This window comes from Panthera onca, chromosome C2 (assembly GCF_046562875.1).
Source record: "Panthera onca isolate mPanOnc1 chromosome C2, mPanOnc1 haplotype 2, whole genome shotgun sequence".
Lineage (NCBI taxonomy): Eukaryota > Metazoa > Chordata > Mammalia > Carnivora > Felidae > Panthera > Panthera onca.
Genome location: NC_138347.1, coordinates 61,627,156 through 61,648,628, shown reverse-complemented (window position 1 = coordinate 61,648,628; position 21,473 = coordinate 61,627,156). Strand labels below are relative to the sequence as shown.

Below are 21,473 nucleotides of genomic sequence, written 5' to 3'. Positions count from 1 at the left end.
CTTGTTCAGCTATACCTAAACATGGTTCATTTAATCTGCTAATTTTATAATTTAACAGATACATATGAAGAGCTTGGAAACTGTCACTTCCAACCTTACAGCATGACAAAAAAAAAGCTGAAAAAATTAAAATTAGTTACTTTTCTTGGGCAGGTGCATCAAAGTCACAGGGCAAACAATCACTCTGAAATCTCAGGAGAGAAGTAAATAACCGGCAAGATCGTCTACCTAGAGTAGGAACCTCTGGAGGTAGCAACTGATAGAAATGCTTAAATGGAAATTTTGATGAATTACTGGAGACTGAGTGTGGACTATCATAGAATGAGAAGCTCTTGGAAGCTACAGTCTTAGGGATGGGGGGGCATATTTTAATGGGTTTGTGTCTCCAGAACTCCACCAGGTTTTAATGGTGAAGAGAAAAGAAAAAAGTCACTTTATTTCTCTGGCAAGGGGAAGAGAAAAGTGACCATTTGGAAATATGCCCAGAGCATTCTCCATAACAAAGGTCTGCTCTGTAATGAAAAAAGACTTTATCAAAAGCTATATTTCATCTGAGAGAGGGACATTCCTTGGACTCCCTCTGCCCTTCCTGTCTTATTTAAAAGTGGAGAGGAGGAGGTGAGAAGGGATAGAGGGGTAAAGGTGAAAAATATTTGTGGAGGTCACAGCCCATTGACACAAACCTGAAATTTAATCATAGGATTATAGAATAATTCCCCCCCTGCCCAATTCCATATCACCACATTCCATATACAGGGCTTCAGTGTAGTAGCAATGGATTATAGCTAAATGAGCTGCAAGGTTCAGACTCTTTTTAAGATAAAGTTGGTCTAAGTACATCAATTAAAGACAGAGATTATCAGAGTGAATAAAAAGCTCCAACTATATATGTTTTCTAAAAAAAACAAACAAAACAAAACAAAACAAAACCTGCTTTAAATATAAAGACACAAATACATTAGAAGTAAAGAGATGGAGAAAGATATAAAAAGTAGGAGTAGCTATATTAATTTTTAGATAAATGAGACTTCAGGAAAAGAAAATTATCAGTGATAAAGACAGGCATTACATAATGATAAGGGGGTTAATTCTCTAAGATGACATTACAATCATTAACAAGCATGCACCTAACAGATTGTGAAAATATGTGAGTAAAAAATTGATTGAGTATTGTAGCTGGAGGCTCAACATCTCTTTTTCAGTAATTGGTGCATCAAGAAGGCAAAAAATCAGTAAGGATAGAGTTGACTCAAACAGCACTATCAATCAACCTGATCTAATTGACATTTATAGAATTGTTGATCCAACAACATTAGAATACATATTTTTATTAAGCTCATGTGGAAAATTCACCAAGATAGAACACATGGGGGCCATAAAATACATTGTAACAAATTTCAAAAAATGGAAATCATGCAAAGCATGTTCGCAGGTCTTAACTGAATTAACATAGAAATCAATAGTAGAAAGATATCTGGAAAACCACAAAATATTTGGAGATTAAACAACACACTGTTAAATAACACATAGAATAAGAAATACAAAGAGGAATTTAAAAATATTTTGAACTAAATAAAAATACAGCTTAGCAAAATATGTGGGGCGCAGTGAAAGCAGTACATAGAGGAAAATTTATAGCATTAAAATCCAAATGTTTGAAAAGAAAAAGATCACAAATTAGTAGTCTAAGTTTCCACCTTAGGAACTAACGAAAGAAATTTAAGCCACAGACAAGGAGAAGAAGAGAAATAATAAAAATTGGAGCAGATATCAATGAAATTGAAAACAGGAAAAAAATAGATAAAATCAACAAAATAGAAGCTGGTCCTTTGAAAATACCATTAAATTGATAAACTTCGAGTCACGCTAACCAGGAAAAAGACACAAATTAACAAATTATCAGAAATAAAAGAAATGTTCACTACTACTGATGCATGGACATCAAAAGGATAATAAAAAAACTACAATGAACAGCTCTATAAACCACACGTTTGATATCTTAGATAAAATGGACCAATTTCTTCAAAGATACAAACTACGAACAAGGACAGAATAAAAGCACCAGATGACTTTATTGGTGAATTCTACCAAATTTCTCCAATTTGTTGAAGAAACAAATGATACCAATTCTCTACAATCTCGTCCAGAAATCAGAAGGAGAAAGACTACTTTCTATCTCATTCAATGAGGTCAGCATTACCCTAAACCCAAGCCAGATAAAGACACAATAAGAATGGAAACCTATAGGCCAATATAAATTTTAAAATCCTAAACAAAATATTAACAAATCAAATCCGACAATGTATAAAATGAATTTAAAACAACCAAGAAGAATGCCAAGAAGAATTTATTCTAGGTATGCAACATTGGTTCAGCATTTGAAAATCAGTTAACATAATCCACCACATCAATATAGTAAGGAAGATAAACCACAATATCACATCATTGATGAAGAAAAAGTTTTTGACAAAATCTAACACCTATTCATTATAAAAACTCTCAACTAGGACTAGATTGGAACTTCTTCAACTTGATAAAGAATATCTAGCAAAATCCTATAGGTAACATATTTAATGGTGAGAAACTGGAGGCTTTCCCTCTGGGAAAAAGCAAGCATATTCCCTCTCACCATTCCTATTCAGCATCATACTGAAAGTTCTAGCCAGTCCAAACAGACAATAAAAGGGGGAAAAGTGCAAACAGATTAGAAAAAAAATTAAAATGTTGTTCCCAGATAACATGACTATCTATGTGGACAATCCCAGAGAGTTGAAAGAAAAAAAAGAAAACAAAAACATTTGCATGTAATAAGTGATTACAGCAAGATCTGAGAATACAAGTCTAATACACAAAATCAATTGTTTTTCTATATACCAGTAATGAACAACTGTAATTTGAAATTAAGAACACAATACCATTTAAAATAACCAAAGAGATTGAAATCCTTAAGTATAAATCCAATGATATATGTACAGGATATCTATGTAGGAAATTATAGAATTCTGAGGAAGGATCTAAACAGAGGAATATCCTATATTTATGAATTCAAAAACCCAATCTTGTTCAGCTATCAATTCCTTCCCAACTCCTCTATATATTCAATGCAATTCTAATCCAAATCCCAACAAACTATTTTGTGAGTATCTATAGAGTGGCTCTAAAGTTTATATGAAAAGGCAAAAAGGGCACCTGGGTGGCTCAGTTGCTTAAGCATCTGACTTTGGCTCAGGTCATGATCTCACCATTTGTGAGTTCGAGTTCTGCTTCAGGTGAGCTTGAGCTCTGCATCAGGTGAGCTCGAGCCCCACTTTGGGTAAAAACATGAGTTCTGCTTCAGGTGAGCCCTACTTCTCTCTCTTTCTCTCTCTCTCTCTCTCTCTCTCTGTCTCTCATGGGATTTGTTTGTCTTTCCCTCTCTCTGCCCCTCACTTACTTGTGCTCTCTCTCTCTCTGAAAAGAAAGAAAGAAAGAAAGAGAGAAAGAAAGAAAGAAAGAAAGAAGGAAAGAAAGAAAGAAAAGAAGAGAAAAAAACCCCACAAACCCAAATAGCGAATATACAATACTGAAGGACAAAATTGGAAGGCTGACACTGTCTGACTTCAAGATTTATTATAAAACTATAGTAATCAGAATAGTGGTATTTTTGAAAGGATAAGCACATTGATAAATGGATCAAAAAAGAGAGCCCAGAGATAGAGCTCAACAAATACAGTCAACTGATCTTTGACAAAGAGAGAAAGGCAATTTAATGGAGACAAGATAGTCTAGTCAACAAATGGTACTGAATAATTAGATATTCATTTTCAAAAAAAAAAAAATCTAGATGCAGACTTTGTATTTTTATAAAAATTAACTCAAAAATGAATCATACACTTAAATATAAAATCCAGAGCTATAAAACTTCTACAAGAACACATAAGAAAAACTCTAGGTGACCCTGAGTTTAGCAATAAGTTTTTAGGTACAACAAAAGGACAATCCATTAAAGAAAAAATAAGGTGGACTTTATTGAAATTAAAAACTTCTGCTCAGTGAAAGACATTGTTAAGAGAATGAAAAGACAAGCCACAGATTGGAAAAAGATGTTCATAAAACATATCTAGCAAAGATCTTGTATCCAAAATATAAAAAGAATTACTAAAATTCAGCAATAAGAAAATAACCCAATTTAAAAATGGGCGAATTATCTGAACATACACCTCACCAATTAAGATACACGGAGATGATAAATTAGCATCTAAAAACACACTCAACATCATATGTCATCAGGCTATTGAAAATTAGGCAACAATGAGATACCACTGCACACCAATCAGAATGGCTAAAATGGCTAAAATGGCTAAAATCCAAAACACTGATGACACCAAACAGGAACTCTCATTTTCTGCTCGTGGGAATGCAAAATGGTACAGCTACTTTGGAAGGCAGTTTAGCAGTTTCTTATGAAGATAAATGCAGTATTACCATACGATCCAGCATTTGCACTCCAAGATGTTCACCTGATTCGAAAATTTATGTTCACACAAAACCCCAGCATGCAAATATTTACAGAAGCTCTGTCCTTATATAATAACCCCAAAGCAGAAGTAACCAAGATGTCCTTCAATAGGTGCATGGATAAATCAACAAACTGAATTACATTCTTAAAATAGAATATTTTTCAGCAATAAAAAGAAATGAGCTATCAAGCCATGAAAAGACATGAGGGAAACTTAAATATAAATGGTGAAGAAACAACCACCATTCTGAAAAGGCTACATATGATTTTAATTATATGACATTCTGAAAAAGGCAAAACCATGGAAACAGTAGAAACATCAGTGGTTACCAGGAATTTGGGGAAAGGGAAAAGGGTCTAATTGGTGAAGCATAGGGGATTTTTACAGCAGTAAAACTATGCTACGTGATATTAGGAATTGTGTGTGTGTGTTTCTCCAAAACTTACAGAACTTTATAGCATAAAGAGTGAACACCAATATATGCAAATAAAAAAAAATATTTAGAAGGCCAGAAGATCTCATAAGGGAATGCAGATTGTGACAAACGGACCTAACTATATTAAAATGAAAAAAGCTTATTTTTGTTGTTGTTGTTGTGCTTTGCATTTTCTTTTTTATTTTCTTTTCTTTCCTTTTCTTTTCCTTTTCTTTTCTTTTTTCTTTTCTTTTCTTTTTTTTAAAATTTACATCCAAGTTAGTTAGCATATAATGCAACAATGATTTCAGGAGTAGATTCCTTAATGCCCATTACCCATTTAGCCCATCCCCCCTCCAACAACCCCTCCAGTAACCCTCTGTCTGTTCTCCATATTTAAGAGTCTCTTATGTTTTGTCCCCCTCCCTGTTTTTATATTATTTTTGTTTCCCTTCCCTTATGTTCATCTGTTTATCTCTTAAAGTCCTCATATGGGCAAAGTCATATGATATTTGTCTTTCTTTGACTGACTGATTTCGCTTAGCATAATACCCTTAGTTCCATCCATGTAGTTGCAAATGGCAAGATTTCATTCTTTTTGATTGCCGAATAATACTCCATTGTATATATATACCACATCTTCTTTATCTGTTCATCCATCGATGGACATTTGGGCTCTTTCCATACTTTGGGTATTGTTGATAGTACTGCTATAAACATGGGGGTGCATGTGTCCCTTCGAAACATCTTGTATCCCTTGGATAAATGCCTAATAGTGCAATTGCTGGGTCATAGGGTAGTTCTATTTTTAGTTTTTTGAGGAACTTCCATACTGTGTTCCTGAGTGGCTGCACCAGCTTGCATTGCCACCAACAATGCAAAAGAGATCCTCTTTCTCTGCATCCTCACCAACATCTGTTGTTTCCCGAGTTGTTAATTTTAGCCATTCTGACAGGTGTGAGATGGTATTTCATTGTGGTTTTGATTTGTATTTCCCTGATGATGAGTGATGTTGAGCATTTTTTCATGTGTTGGTTTGCCATCTGGATGTCTTCTTTGGAGAAGTGTCTATTCATGTCTTTTGCCCATTTCTTCACTGGATTATTTATTTTTTGTGTGTTGTTTGGTAAGTTCTTTACAGATTTTGGAAACTAACCCTTTATCTGATATGTCATTTGCAAATATCTTCTCCCATTCCGTCAGTTGCCTTTTAGTTTTGCTGATTGTTTCCTTCTCTGTGCAGAAGTTTTTATTTTGATGAGGTCTCAATAGTTCATTTTTACTTTTGTTTCCCTTGCCTCCAGAGGTGTGTTGAGTAAGAAGTTGCTGCGACCAAGGTCCAAGAGGTTTTTGCCTACTTTCTCCTTGAGGATTTTGATGGCTTCCTGTCTTACATTTAGGTCTTTCATTCATTTTGAGTTTATTTTTGTGTATGGTGTAAGAAAATGGTCCAGGTTCATTTTTCTGCATGACATGGTCCCGTTTTCCCAGCACCGCTTGCTGAAGAGACTGTCTTTATTCCACTGGATATTCTTTCCTGCTTTGTCAAAGATTAGTTGGCCATACGTTTGTGGGTCCATTTCTGGGTTGTCTATTCTGTTCAATTGTTCTATGTGTCTGTTTTTGTGCCAGAAAAAAAAGCTTATTTTTAAAAATATGTTTATTTATTTGTTTCGAGAGAGAGTGAGGGCAGGGCAAGAGAAAGAAAGAAAGAGGGAGGGGGAGAGGGAGAGAAAAAGAGAGAGAGAGGGGATCCTCTGCGCTGTCAGCGCAGAGCCCCGTGTGAGACTTGAACCCACGAACCACGAGATCATGACCTGAGCCAAAATCAAGGGTCAGACATGTCACTGACTGAGCCACCCAGGTGCCTTAAAAAAAACTTACTGAAGGAGCTTTGAACTCCAACAATGAGTGGAGTCTGTAAGACTAGAGGCAAAAGGAACCACACATAAACACTGTAGTTTAGTAGACAGAGTTGTACTTGTGGTGGTATGGGTTAAAAATTTTGAAACAACTGTATACGTATACTGGAAATGAACAACTATGTGGATGGCAGTTGGTGGGAACCAGGTTACTTACATTTGGTGTGGGAATTTCCAGATAAATAAGAAAATGAGGCTAGAATGATCCGTGTGGAAGCAGACTAAAGCTAGAGATATCAATATGATCTCATATTTTGCTTAACATAGATACAAATGGTTACACAGAGAAATACTTATACATATGTGTATATATGTGGGTTAAGATACAAACATGTATGTTTTTGCTATGTCAGCTAACATGGCCTAGAAGCAACCACACATGAGTAACAATGGGCATACTTAGCCCCCCACATCTTAGATTCTAACTAATACCATTTTCCAATAAGAAAAACCAGGGCTTCTTAAAGAAATGGCTGATTTTAGGGTTAAGGCAGGGAATATACAAATGTGCCTAGAGCATCTTATAGTGCCAGGAATAGAGAAGTGCTCAAAAAACAAAAAATAACAAAACCCCTACATTGATGGGGATATATTGAAGAGAAACATGAGCCAGCTGAAAGAACTGCTAATGGCCAAAGCTAAAACAATTTGAGGAATGAAGCGCTACTGGACTATAACACACAATATCAAATAAATATCTGTAAGTCCACACTGATATAAATTATTGAACAAACTAATAAATAGGAAGAAGAGAAATCTCTCTTGCAGAAGAATTCCAAGTGTGGATACTCTGCTTTCAAGGAGGGGTCCATAAATCCCCACTCCCTAAGATTGGTTGCACACGGTGACCTCTTCTCAAATAGTATAAGTTGGGAAAGGGGCAGGAAGAGGGAATAACTTCACAGTGGAAAAACCTGAAAATCAATCCCTCAGCTAAAATGAACAAGGTCATAGCAACAGTGATAAATAACACTAATATTGTGGATGTGATAATAGTGGCTCTTTGAGGTCCCCCCCCCCCCCCCCCATGAAACCCCTAACCCCAGTCTAACCATCAGGAAAAAATCAGACAAATTCCACTAGAAGAGCATCCCATGAAGCATTTGACCAGGACTCTTCAAAACTACCAAGGTCATCAAAAACAAGGAAAATAAAAAAAACCCTCCTAGCCAATAGTAGATGAAACTGTGATCTGGTATTGTCATGGGATCTTGGAACAGAAAAGAACATTTGGTTAAAAACTAAGGAAATCTGGGTAAACTATGGACTTGGTTAATATTAATGTATCAATATGGGTTCATTAATTGTGGCAAATGTATCACACTAATACAAGATATTAATAGGGGAAATTGAGTGTTGGGAACTCTCTGTACTATATTCTTAATTTTTAGTAAATATAAAGCTATTCTTAAAAATACAGTCTATTTTTAAAAATCTGGTTTCAGGACTCACATATAATGGACATCAAGAAAAAAATTGATTAAAACTTTTTTTTGGGGGGGAGGAGAAAACCCAGTTTTGACCTACAGATGTTTATAATGACTGGGAGAGAGTTACAGAAAGATAACTACAGAACCAAATAGTACTATTTATAAAGAGTCCAACAGAACAAGAAAGATGGAAAGAATGGAAGGGAATTAACAGCAGAGAAGATATTGCAAATGGAAGAAAACATGAAAAACTGGTTTGGAGACCAGTTTGGGTGAAGAATAGGTGTGGTAAAAGAAACAGAAATGGATTTAGACTCAAACTGTACAAATTTAGAAGTCTGGTAATTTATCAAGAATCATAGTATTTATACTGTTCATCAATACTGCTCAAGACCAACAGTTTAAATAAAAGAGTTTTATTTTTTGCTGAAATTTTTCACATCTAGAAAAACATTATGGAGCAGAGAGTTACGGTCTGGATTAGACAAGATAAATGAAGTATTTTGGAGTAGGTTAGAGAGAATTCTTCCAACTCCAAAGATATAGAGAAAAAAATTGCTTGTGTTTTGGAATGAAAAATTGATTTTTTCAGGCTAGTATAAAGTCATTATATAATGTTTGATTATTAATATTTCTCTTGTTTATGTCACCTCTACTCTGCTGTAAGAGTACAATGTCTTTTTAATGAAACATCAAGCATAGCATTATCCAGCTTATTCTTACTGAAACAAATACCAAAATATAAAAAAGAAAACAATTTCCAAATGTTTACACAATATCTTAAAAAACAGTTACCTCAGAGAAGACTATATGGTGATTCAAAACAGATCTTTTAAAATTATATTTGGTTAAAGAAAGATCTAGAGTCAAAGAGCTAAGTTTTAAGCCTGTCTCCACAATCTGCACCCTAGTTTTTCTTTTCTGTCAGTTGAGGACATAGTTTTTCCTTCAGTTTTCTTGTGAAATTTAAATGAGAAAATATGTATGTATCTCAACTTTGGGCACACAGTAAGCCTCAGTAAATGTCAGATAGAATTATTATTACTACCATTTAATTTTCTTTTTTTAAGTTTATTTATTTATTTTCGAGAGACAGGAGGAGAGAGAATCCCAAGAAGGCTCCATGCTCCCAGCACAGAGCCCAACATGGGGCCGAATTCATGAACCCATGAGATCATGACCCGAGCTGAAACCGAGGTGGACACTTAACCAACTGAGCCACCCAGGTGCCCCAGGTATTATTATTTTAAAGTAATAATTAACAAGACACTTTACCAATTCTCTAAAATAGTATTCATTATTTTGCATCATGCCTTTCTACATGTGGATGTAAATAATGTCCTACTAAGTAAAAGGCATGGGTGAAGACACTTCTACATTTTATAAGCCTCACTTGGCAAAGAGCTCTGAACTTCTAACACCTTTAGCCAACATTCTTGGATGGCCTCTTTGTCGGCTCATTTGTATGATAAATAAAGGAGCACAACACTGTTCTCTCCCATCTCATCTGGAAACTAAGTGGATGCTGCTATATCCGCCTTGTGGGGGGATTGTGTGGAGTAAAGTACAATTAATTAAAGGTTAAATGCACAGTGATTCCAAAAATACAGGGTGATAATTCAAGTCCTATCTTGTTATTAAAATGCAGCACCTCACAAATAATGAAACCATGAGTGGTGTGAATGAAAGGAGATATCACACCAGATGATCCCCACAGTCATTGTCATTTTTATGTCCAGGGAAAGACTAGCTTCCAGAACCTATGAATAATACTGGATAATCAGTAAGCAGACCATCTATGGCACCAGAGGTTTATCTAAGCACTCCCATCCCACCCCTTTTTTTGAGCATTTGAAATTCAGGGTCCATTCACGAAATAGAAGATTTTCTTCCGTATAAAGCAATGACAAAATCTGGATGAGCATTACTGGAAATGGACACATTAATGTTTATTTATTTTTGATCAAGAGAGAGACAGAGTGGGAGCAGGGGAGGGGCAGAGAGGGAAGGACACAGAATCTGAAGCAGGCTCCAGGCTCTGAGCTGTCAGCACAGAGCCTGATGTGGGGCTCGAACTCATGAACCGTGAGATCATGACCTGAGCCGAAGTTGGATGCTTAGCCAACTGAGCCACCCAGGTGCCCCTGGAAATGGACATTTTATATTTTTAGTTGCAAGCTACCAGCCACATATATTAATCTCTAAATTTATGAGTGCATGGCTACATAGGTGGTGGTTCCAGAATACAAACATGGAATAGGAGGAAGCCTAGATACAGGGAAAGAACAGTCTATATGGTAACTAAAGAATGAATTACCTTTAAAGAGGTAATTAAAAAGACGTAACAAAAAACAAAAGTATGTAACAGAAGGCTAGACATTGTCTGAGTGCATGGTCACTTACATGTTGTGCTTGAGACATAAAATACAAAAGAAAAAAGGAAGCAAAGGAAGAAAGAGCATGTGTGAAGGGACACTACATTTTTAAATTGAAGCAATAAATTATACCTGGAATCTCCTTAGAGGCCTGTAAATAGGAAACTGAAAGCATTTCCTTCTATTTTATAAGTACAATAAACTTTATCAGCTTTCAGTATTGGAAACTTGTGCAGTATTTATAGGCTGCTTACTTTCGATGTTATTCAGGAGATAGTATCAGGAGGCTAATGAAAAAGAAAACTGGGGTGGGGTTAGGGGTCTTTTTTCCTCCTGTCCAACAACCAAGATTTATCATAAAGATTTATCATTTTGCTTCCTGGCCCATTCACCAGAACCAACATAACATGCTCTGTCTATAGCTTGTGCTATAATTGGGTTGGCCAGAGGCACACAGTTTCCTGGCTCTACAGAAAGTCATTACAGATAGACTCCCTGCACCCAAACAATAACAAGTGTGCTCTGTACCTCCAGTGAGGAAACGGTGCTAGAGGAAAGAGTGAGCAGAAAAGAGACTTCAGGTGGCTCTGTGCAATGTGGCCAGATGAATAAAGAAAGGTTCTTTGCAAAGCTTCCATCTACCAGAAGTCTTCAACCACTTGTCAGTGTCAACAGTTGTGTCACTCTGGACCTTCAGAGCAGGCAGGTGTAGACTTAAAAGTGTCAAAGGATAGTTAGTTCATCTAGTTAGTTAAATCTCTTTATATTATGCAAATTTCAAGTTGTGGATCAAGGGCCATAAATTTTAAACCTAGGCACTCTCTAATAACCTTTACAAAAGTCTTCCCAGTGTCCCTACATTTGTAGTGTGCCAAAATGTTCTTGCCAGGTCTCATGTATTTATGTGGTCTTCACAGGCTCCCCAAACATTTCAGGGGCTACATGGGTAGGGGTTGCTTCCACCCTTGAAACTACAGAAGTTTTTACATATCAATCAACTGTTTCACCTTTTCCTCAATTGACACTGTCTTGCTATTGTTATCCATATAGCAAAATTCCTCATGATTTTGTCTCAAGCTGTTTTCTATATCTTTCTTCATGTACCTAATTGCTCTGTATTTTAACAATGGTCAGTGTTGTGATAAATTTAGGAAATTCAAGCAAAAAAACACAAATTTTGCTTTAGCATTTTATATGACTGCCAGGATTTTATACAAACAATTCAAAAGCACCTTAAAATTTCAAATCCTTTGGCAGTCTGCTTTGCAGAGAATTAAAATTAAATGTAAAAATAAAGAGAAGAAACTCATATCAGCATAATTAATATGCTCTATGAATCTAATCTGGAGACAGTTGTAGACGAAAGTCTACACAGAAGCCTTACTTGAAGTTATAGAAACATCTGGCAAAGGTACCATGTACCAGAAGCCTACAGCCAATGGTCAACTTCAGGTCAGTTGATCTGTGCAGGGACAAATATTGTGCATAGAAATTGTGTAAGTTACTATATTTCACACCCAAATCTCGTTATAGTTTTTCGAGTTTCATGATCTGGAGTAGAAACAGGCTGTGCTGTCAGCCAGACTAATAATTCTTAAGCTCTTAGCAAGAACAAAGTTAATGCAGTACTCTTTTACTATATCCCAGAACTGCAATGAGAAATACATTTAATGAAGTTTGTTTTGTTTTCTGCTTTTCTTGATGCTTTTTATTTTAGTTTGGATGGACAACTGCACATTTTCCACAGGGTCCACTTCACTAAAACAACCTGGAAATAATCAAAGAGAGTTAGAAGACTTTATTATGTCTTGCATCCTGCCAGTCCCATGGTAAGACAAGGTTCCAAATCTCTGGTCCATTCCAGAGTTCCCCAGACTCCAGAAATTAGGATCTGAGCTGGAATTTGGATGAGCTGTTTTGGGGATTATTGAAGTTTGGGAGAAATCCTGCCTTAGCCTGCAGGTTCCATTCTATTCTGGGAAGTTTGTGGAGTCTGATTCTACTCAAGTTCTACTTGAATGAATGATCCAGGAGGGCAGGGATTGTATGCTTTGTTCAGTGTGCTGTATGCCCAGTGTCTCATTCTCAATAAATATTTGTTGACCAAATAAACTCCATAAACTTTCTTGGAGTTTATAATATTTAATCATGTCTCAGGTTTCCTGGGAATCATGAAAAGGCCTGGAGGCCATGGGGATGGCTGGGTTGTAAAGGGAATGCTGGCAGGTGCAGCATTATTTAATAGGGTCACCTGCAGGCATTACTAAGAAGTACAGGTCCTTGGAAGTAATAAACTGTGTACACTGAATACATTATTAAATTGTGGTCTGTGTTACATTTTTGGTGTTTTTTTTTTTTCTTCTGGTTTATTGCTAGTCCAGAGAACAAAGAGGAAAATTTATCAGGTAATAAAAAATAGCAAGTCATATGAAAATCACTTTCTCCCTTTTTTTTAAATTTGGCAATTATTAGGAAATCTAAACTGTGGAGATGGTTTTGGTGAAGCATCTTTTTGAGTGCTTAAGTCAACTTCCCCTGTAAAGAATTAACTGTTGTAACAGCCTAGATCAAATTGAAACAAAATAAATTCAACCACATGTCAGTAACACAGACCGTACAGATGTGTAACCGAAAACACAGAAAACTGTCTGTTGTTGGGGACTGATTTTCCCAATGTCACCATTATCATAAATCCCTCAGCCATCTCATCTAGTGGATGAGCTGCTTCTATTGAAACGGCAGCTATAAGCTGAATTCTTCTCAATGTTACTTGGTGGCTGTTCCAACCTGAGAAGTTGCCATGTTTTTCTTTTCACCTAGGAACAGATGTGCTATTCCAGTGACAGCCTTTGATTGTCCATAAACCACATGTGGAGAACATTTAAGCATCTCCAGAACAACCTTTGTGGCCTGAAATATACTAGCCCATAGTAATCTAGCAGAGTGACACAACACTGTAAAGCATCAACAATCACAAGCTTGGAGCACACCTCACTTCACGGAGAATTGCTCTTTTAGACATTTGCTCTTTTTAACATAACCTGTGACTCTTAAGGGTTCCGTACAGCTGGTGTCATCATAGTGGAAAATGAACCCTCAGGAATATATAGGTCTGCAGTGTGCTCTCCTGTGTTAGTTTCAAAAGTTACATAACAAACTTGGAATTGGCAGCAATCTAAATGCCTATTTGTTATATCTATATGCACAAAGTTCTGTGTCATCATTATTGACAGTCTGTACATTCAAATGTATACAAATTACATAAATCAAAAGTATGTATGATAGCGCTATGGCTTTATAGCCTTCATAACCAACACTGTATTATATTAAACCTGAATGTTACTTGATGATTTAATTTAGAAAATATAAGATTATTTTAAAAGTCTATTTATTTGTTTACCTATTTGATCAAAGTATGAGAGTTAACATATGGATATAAACCCGTTTAAGTCTACAGAGTTTAGATAAGTACAGCCAAATATTCAACAATTAAAAAAAAAAAAAAAAACAGATAAAGGATGAGTCCCAGTATGCAGTGCTTAATTGTAATGAGGCTCACCAACTGAATAAGACTGATAAATTCAGTGAGAAACAGTGAGAAAGCTACTTTATTTTATTTTTATTTTAGAGAGAGAGTGAGAGAGAAGGCACACAAGCAGGAAGAGGGACAGAGGGAGAGAGAGAGAAAGAATCCCAAGTAGGCTCCACACTCAGCATGGAGTCTGATATGGGGCTTGATCCCACACCCCTGGATCATGACCTGAACCAAAATCAAAAGTCAGACACTCAACTGACTGAGGCATCTAGGCACCTCCAAACAGCAATTGAGAAGCAACTCAGTATTTTTTCTCAATTTTTTCTAGTAACTTAAAATTTTCATCTTTTAATCCAATCCATCTTTTTAATCCATCTGTTTAATCCAATCCATCTTTTAATCTTTCTGACTACATATTAACATTAAAATAGCCATGGCTACTCCATACATACACAGCAAGCTTTGTGTGGAAGGAGTCTAAGCAAGAGTGAAAACTCTATAACAACCATAACTTTGAGGCCAACATGATGTCAGAGGAAATTGAGCAGCAGGGTGAGTGTAGCCTTAGGCTTGTCCTATTTACTTCATGGGACTTTGGTGCAGTCTTTCCCATTGGAGCTTTCAAGCCACATGTGACTTTAGCCATGAAACCTGTGGGGTTTTAAGAATTCTCATTTCAATGTCAGGAAATTGCACTAGAAGAAATCTACGGAGGAGTCAGGAGTCTGAGGTCATTTTGGCTGAGAGAAATTGCAAATGTAGCTCCCAAGTCACATTTCTGAAAGGCACATGCCCCATAGCCAGCTATGTATGACTCAGTTCATTTTACTAAGCAAAATTTCTTTTTCATCTATAATTGATTAAGTAAGAATCCAAACAGCTGTACCCTTCTTGGGCCCAGATAAGGTGCCATATTTCTTCAATACTCAATCTCTACAGTCACAGGAAATCAGTTCACCTAATCATTGATTCTATCTACTCTCATTCAGCTTTTTTAAAATGTTGGTATGAATAGGTAACCTAACTTTTTAAATTACTCTAAGAAGCATTTGCCATATTCCCCAGAAGAAATGAAAGATGTGTTTTAGAAGCCAGTGAGTAGATCACAAACACTCAGAGAGTCATCACCATTTTTTATTTATTATTTGTGAAATAGCAGCTACTTAGTGCAGGGATAGACTTAGAAAAAGGCATAGATCTTAGTCAAGAAGCTAATGACCCATGTCAGACAAACAGAGCAATTTAGTCATAAAATACATCTGCCAAAAGGTGGATCTTAAAACTCAAGTTAGAGTGGTGCCTTGAATTCTTTTCAATTTGGAAGGGTTAGTGGAGGAAAGCTTTAATGGTAGAGAACCAATGAGGCTATTCACCAAGGAAATAAAGAACTGAGTTATCAATAGCCAAATTATGGAAAGAGCCTAAATGTCCATCAACTGATGAATGGATAAAGAAATTGTGGTTTATATACACAATGGAGTACTACGTGGCAATGAGAAAGAATGAAATATAGCCCTTTTGTAGCAATGTGGATGGAACTGGAGAGTATTATGCTAAGTGAAATAACCCATACAGAGAAGGACAGATACCATATGTTTTCACTCTTATGTGGATCCTGAGAAACTTAACAGAAACCCATGGGGGAGGGGAAGAAAAAAAAAAAAAGAGGTTAGAGTGGGAGAGAGCCAAAGCATAAGAGACTCTTAAAAACTGAGAACAAACTGAGGGTTGATGGGGGGTGGGAGGGAGGGGAGGGTGAGTGATGGGTACTGAGGAGGGCACCTTTTGGGATGAGCACTGGGTGTTGTAAGGAAACCAATTTGACAATAAATTTCATATATTGAAAAAAAAAAACTGAGTTATCCAGAAGGATCAGAGACTCTTCTATGATTTTGTTCATTTATTTGATTCACAGAATTTGTCACATCTTGCTTGATAATATGCTGATTAAATTATGCCTCCCTACCCTGCTCCAGAATGCACACATAATATATTGATTTTCTTAAACACAGAGATCAGTTCTTATTCCTATCAGAGTACGTGGTATGTAGTATGTGCTCAGTAAATGCTTATTGAAAGAATAAATGAATGGAAGCTTAGTTCTTTCAAGGATTACATATACTCTAGGAGAGATGATAAATCCTGAGAAAGTTTTTGGTGTTATTGTTGTTGTTGTTTTTAAATGTGGTAAGGGAACAGGATTGAGTAAGCAGAGCTAGATAGTCTAGGGAGAGGAAACTAGCAAACAGAGCCCCAGCAAGGCACAGGGTGAGAACACATCGCACTAGGATTTAAAATACAATATCTCTTGCCATATTTTGGAGAGATTTCAATAAAAACATAAACGGTTTTTCAGCGATTACATTGATACTGGCTTTCAGCTCCTTATAAAGCTAGGGTTGGACATGATAGTCATTTCATTTGGGTCATACATATGCAAATTAATTTGCATTTAGCAACGTTCCTTAAAGATTTCATGAAGATATCGGTATAGCTACAGAAATGTTTTCGCATTTTGTGTTGACTAAAATTAAACGTTTTCACATTTTCATAATTCATTAACAACAGAACTGTATATGGTTCACCCCTTGGCAGTTTGTGAGTAATAGGAGCTAGACTGGAGATGGGTGGGAAGAAGGGCAGCCAGGATAGAAGAAAGGGCACCAAAAAGAAAAATGAGACAAAGCTAAACATAAAATTTGTTATCTTCTCCATGGTTCTCTATGCTGGCTATGTAGAAATTGAGTTTAAGGAGCTAAGACTTGGTCTAAATTGCATGGTTAGCTTCTCTGTGATGTTCTAACACAGCCAGCTCCCATGTACTCAGTGAATGTCAACATTAGCCATACTTCACTTGTTTTCTGGGGTAAACTTACAAATTAGGCTCTAGAGGTATACCCATCTGTACTTTTATTCCTATCCCCAGAATAGAACAGAAAGAATAAGCAGCTTAAGGAATCCACAGCTTGATAGGTATAAAGGCAACTGGTATACCAGGGCTCTAGTGGTGGGAAGCAAGGTGAAATTGGATTGATTTCATTGGGACCCTCACTAATGAGCAAATGTATTAGTAACTCATTTTGTCTACCTCCTACAATGCTGTTTTCCAGAACTCTGGAGTTAACCCCCAAATATGTCTTCCACTCTACCATTCCAATAATTTGGTGAATGACGCAGGAAGTTGATTTGTGAAAATCCATCTGTATCTTAATAGTATGTCAAGGGAATCTTGACTTACTGAATTTGGGATACCAAATTCAGGTTTCTCCTCAGCAGGATTCTGACTAGAAATAACACTGTAACCATAGAAACACCTATTCAATGAATGGTCATGGGAGAAATGACATCACAATACCATTCAATAAAGAGAAAAAGCAGAGAATTCCCTGCCAAATTTGATATAGAGAGGACTTTTTTCAACACAAAACCACTGTCAAGTGCTCAGATAGAATTCTGATTTTTTTTTCCTGACTCTCACAAGCAGACATTTTTTTTCACTTCATTCATTCAACAAATATATTTTTGAATGCCAGACACATCCCAGGCACTGTTCTAGGCACTGCAGTAAACAAAGCTGACTGAGTGATAGATGCAGAAAATAACCCAGAGAAAGGAGATATTATGACATTGCAAGAGGATGATATTTATTAAGGGGTAACCAAGAAAGACCACTATGCAAAGTTGACAGTTATGCTGATGCCTGAAGGAAGGAAGCAAACAAAGAAGATTTCTCATTCTGGCTAGAGAGAAAAGTATGTACAAAGGTCCTGCAGTGGTAATACTTTTTGGGTGTTGGAGCAAAAGTAAGGAGCCTTATGATACTGGAATAAAAGAAGGTGAACCAGTTGGGTGACAAGAATACGGCAGTGGGCTCTGATCAGGAAGGAATGCACAGGCCATAGAAAGGACTTGGGCTTTTCTTTGAGTGATGAAGGGACTGTTTGGAGGATTTAACCAGAGAAATAATAAGATCTGTCTTGATTTTTAAAGAATTACACTAGGTGCTATATGGAGGCTAAATTACAGTGGGGATTGGTGAGAGGCAGGAAGACCAATTAAGAATGTGATTACAATAATCCAGAAAAGAAGAGATAGTGACTTGGCACAGGATGGTAACAGTAAAAAAGGCAGTAGTAGGATTCTAATATACTTTGAAGGAAGAACTGACAGAATCAATTTGCTGATGAAATGAATGAGTGTGTCTAGTCCAGTGCATTATAGGCACATGAATGAATAAATAAATTTTGATCAAATTTAAAAAAATCAATCACATCAAATATGCTCACTTTTTCCCCCCCCGAGAAAATTAAAACTTAGAGAAGTAAAATTACTACCTTTCTCATAACAAAAGATTTTACATTTACATAAAGGCCTTGTCTACGATGCTTATGATGATCCTTTGATATGTCAACTTGTCTAGACTACAGTCCCCAGTTATTCAATAAAACTGCGAAGGTATCTTATCTTGTAGATGTATTAAAGCCCAGAAGAAGTTTATTTTTTTTAATGTTTATTTATTATTTTGAGAGAGAGACAGACAGAATGCAAGTGGGGGAGGGGCAGAGAGAGAGAGAGGGGCACACAGAATCCAAAGCAGGCTCCAGGCTCTCAAACTCACAGACCACGAGATCATGACCTGAGCCAAAGTCAGATGCTTAACCGACTGAGCCACCCAGCCACCCCAGAAGTTTATTTTCTTTTATTTTATTATTTTAAGTTCCAAAAAGTCTTTATTACATACAGAGGGGAGGGGTTCGGTCCTTCTTAGCTGCAGCTTTCCTCATGGCTGCCAGGAACATTGCTCAGCAACTCTTTCTTCCTCTTGTCACATATGTCCCGCCCTTTTCTTGACGAACTTGAAGAAGTATTTGGCCTTGGAGACCTTGAACAGCTCCATGGCACACATACCACTTGTATGAGGCGAAGCTTTTCATGTCCCACACAAACTTGATGTGTTTGGTAAGGTGCCTGCGACTGCAACTGTGCCTTAGCTTGCTTACATTCTTTTTTTTTTTTTTTTTTTAATGTATGTATGTATGTATTTGAGAGAGAGAGAGAGAGAGAGAGAGAGAGAGAGAGAGAGAGAATGCAAGCATGCAAGCAAAGCAGGGGAGGGGCAGAGAGGGGGAGACACAGGGGGGCTCAGTCCCACGAACTGTAAGATCATGATCTGAGCCAAAGTCAGTCATTTAACCAACTGAGCCACCCAGGCACCCCAGCTTTCTCACATTCTTAGTAACCTTGTGGCCCTTGTTGAGGCCCATGACCACAGGGTAGTGCAGAACCATTGCTGCTGCTCCTCAGTGGCTCCCTCAGTGGAACGAATAAATTAAATTTATATAAGGGAGATTATCCCAGATAATCTGGGTAGAATTGACTAACAGTTGAAATGTCTTAGGAGCAGAGCTGAGACTCCCTAATTAAGAAGGAATTTTGCCTGTCAACATCACCTTCAGCCCATGCCTAGGGGTTCTCAGCCTGTCCTCTAGACTGTAGAATTGCTTAGCTAGCCCCCAAAATTGCACAAGCCAATTTCCTACAATAAATCTCTTGATGTAATTTCCTACAGATTCTACTTCTCTGGGTGACTTAACTTATAAGTAATACTTTTACACTTATGCTTATACTTTTACACTTATCCATATCTCTGGCTCATCCCTCTCTCTGTCCTTTATAGCCACTTCGTTTTCTACCTACTTTTATGTATCAGTGTTCCAAAAGTTCTGTCCTGGTTCCTACTTTCCTTCTAGAGAGATTCTTGGGTAGATCTCTGTATAAGTTATTATTAGAGCTAACACTAACTCTTGTGGGTCACTGTACTAGTTTGCACATGTATAAAACACACAGTTGTAAGGAAAATCCAGCCATACTCACACAAATAAGATGATTGATAACTTGTTTATGCAATAGCAGTCACCATGGGATAAAAGTAAATTAAAAAAAATTTTTTTTTAATGTTTGTTTAATTTTGAGAGAGAGACAGACCATGAGCAGGGGAGGGGCAGAGAGAGAGAGGCAGACACAGAATCTGAAGCAGGCTCCAGGCTCCTAGCTATCAGCATAGAGCCCTATGCGGGGCTGGAATCCAAGAGACATGAGATTGTGACCTGAGCCAAAATCGGATGCTTAACCAACTGAGCCACCCAGGCACACCAATAGTAAAATTTTTTAAACTAGCAACAAGTTGACAATGTCTGATTGTTTTTGAGTCATCTTAATAATAAAAGGCATAATTCATAGTATAGATTTTATGAATTGTAACTTAGGACTGCTTGCCTCCTCCCCTACTCACAGTAGATTATATAGGGAAAATTGGTCAGGAGGCAGAGAAGCAAGGCCCAGGCAAGTGTGAAAGCAAATAGATGTAATGGAGAGATTGCTGGACTGGGAGCACAAAACTTGCGTTCTTACTCTGGCTTGCTATTTTAATTAGGTTATTTTGATCACAAGGATAGGGGTCTCCTTCAGATTATCTGAAGAAGAGGAGAGTTGGCTGTAATACCCAGGATATTGACCGGAACTGGGACTGGGAGAGGGAAGGGCAGCATCAGGGAGCCCCGCTTTATACCAGCTGCCTCTCTAATGTACTGTATGAATCGTTCTCTCTTATTGGGCCTCGGCTTCTTTGCCCATCAACTTCAACCTCCTTTCCCAGCCTCTTGCTTATTTATTCCTCTGGTCTACGAATTTGTCTTCGAATTACAGCCTCTGCTTTTATTACCAGGTTCTACTTCATAGTCCACTATGTAGTTTCTTTCAGCTTTGTTTCTACAGTTAACTATCCCATTCTTACATCTTCTTATTCAAATTCTCAAGAGAGGCAAGAAAGGGAATCTGATTGTCCCAATATGCAAAGAGTTGTTTATTAAAGGTTAAAGGGCCAACACAGGGTGTTGGTAACCCACTCTGCTCAAAAAGGGTGTGGTTGGGGTAAGGGAAGAAAGAAAGCTAAAAGGTGAAGTCCATAGCCAAACCTATTGTTATCTAACCTTTCTGGGTGTTAGCAGCTAACATTCCCTCTTCCCTTGCTCCTGCAACATTTTGAGTGGTCTTTACTAATCTCAGGTCCATCCTTCTCTTTGTCCTTTGCAACCACTTCTTTTTCCATTCACTCTTACACATCAGTGTTCCAAGTATTCTGTCCTGGTTCCTGCTCTCCTATAGAGAAATTCTTGAGCAGACTTCTGTATAATCAAAAGAAGCCCTTGAAACCAAATGTGAACAGTCTGAAAAAAATAAGTGTACTAAGTTTCTCACATATGTGTTTTAATTGTTTAAAACATATGTTGGAATTTCT

General features: G+C 37.1%; 2 long non-coding RNA genes and 1 pseudogene across 5 annotated transcripts in view; 1 reads left to right on the top strand and 2 right to left on the bottom strand.

The window, feature by feature from the left end:
- Positions 1–21,473, bottom strand: part of LOC132684177 (uncharacterized) — a 406,296-nt gene that overhangs the window by 127,309 nt on the left and 257,514 nt on the right. The window lies entirely within an intron of this gene.
- Positions 17,562–21,473, top strand: part of LOC132684178 (uncharacterized) — a 115,739-nt gene continuing 111,827 nt past the window's right edge. For all 3 annotated transcript variants that reach the window (XR_009612602.3, XR_009612603.3, XR_009612604.3), the window contains exon 1: positions 17,562–17,928. This is a non-coding gene — a long non-coding RNA (uncharacterized LOC132684178). The remainder of the gene's footprint in view (positions 17,929–21,473) is intronic.
- Positions 18,910–19,464, bottom strand: LOC145715746 (large ribosomal subunit protein eL36 pseudogene; annotated as a pseudogene).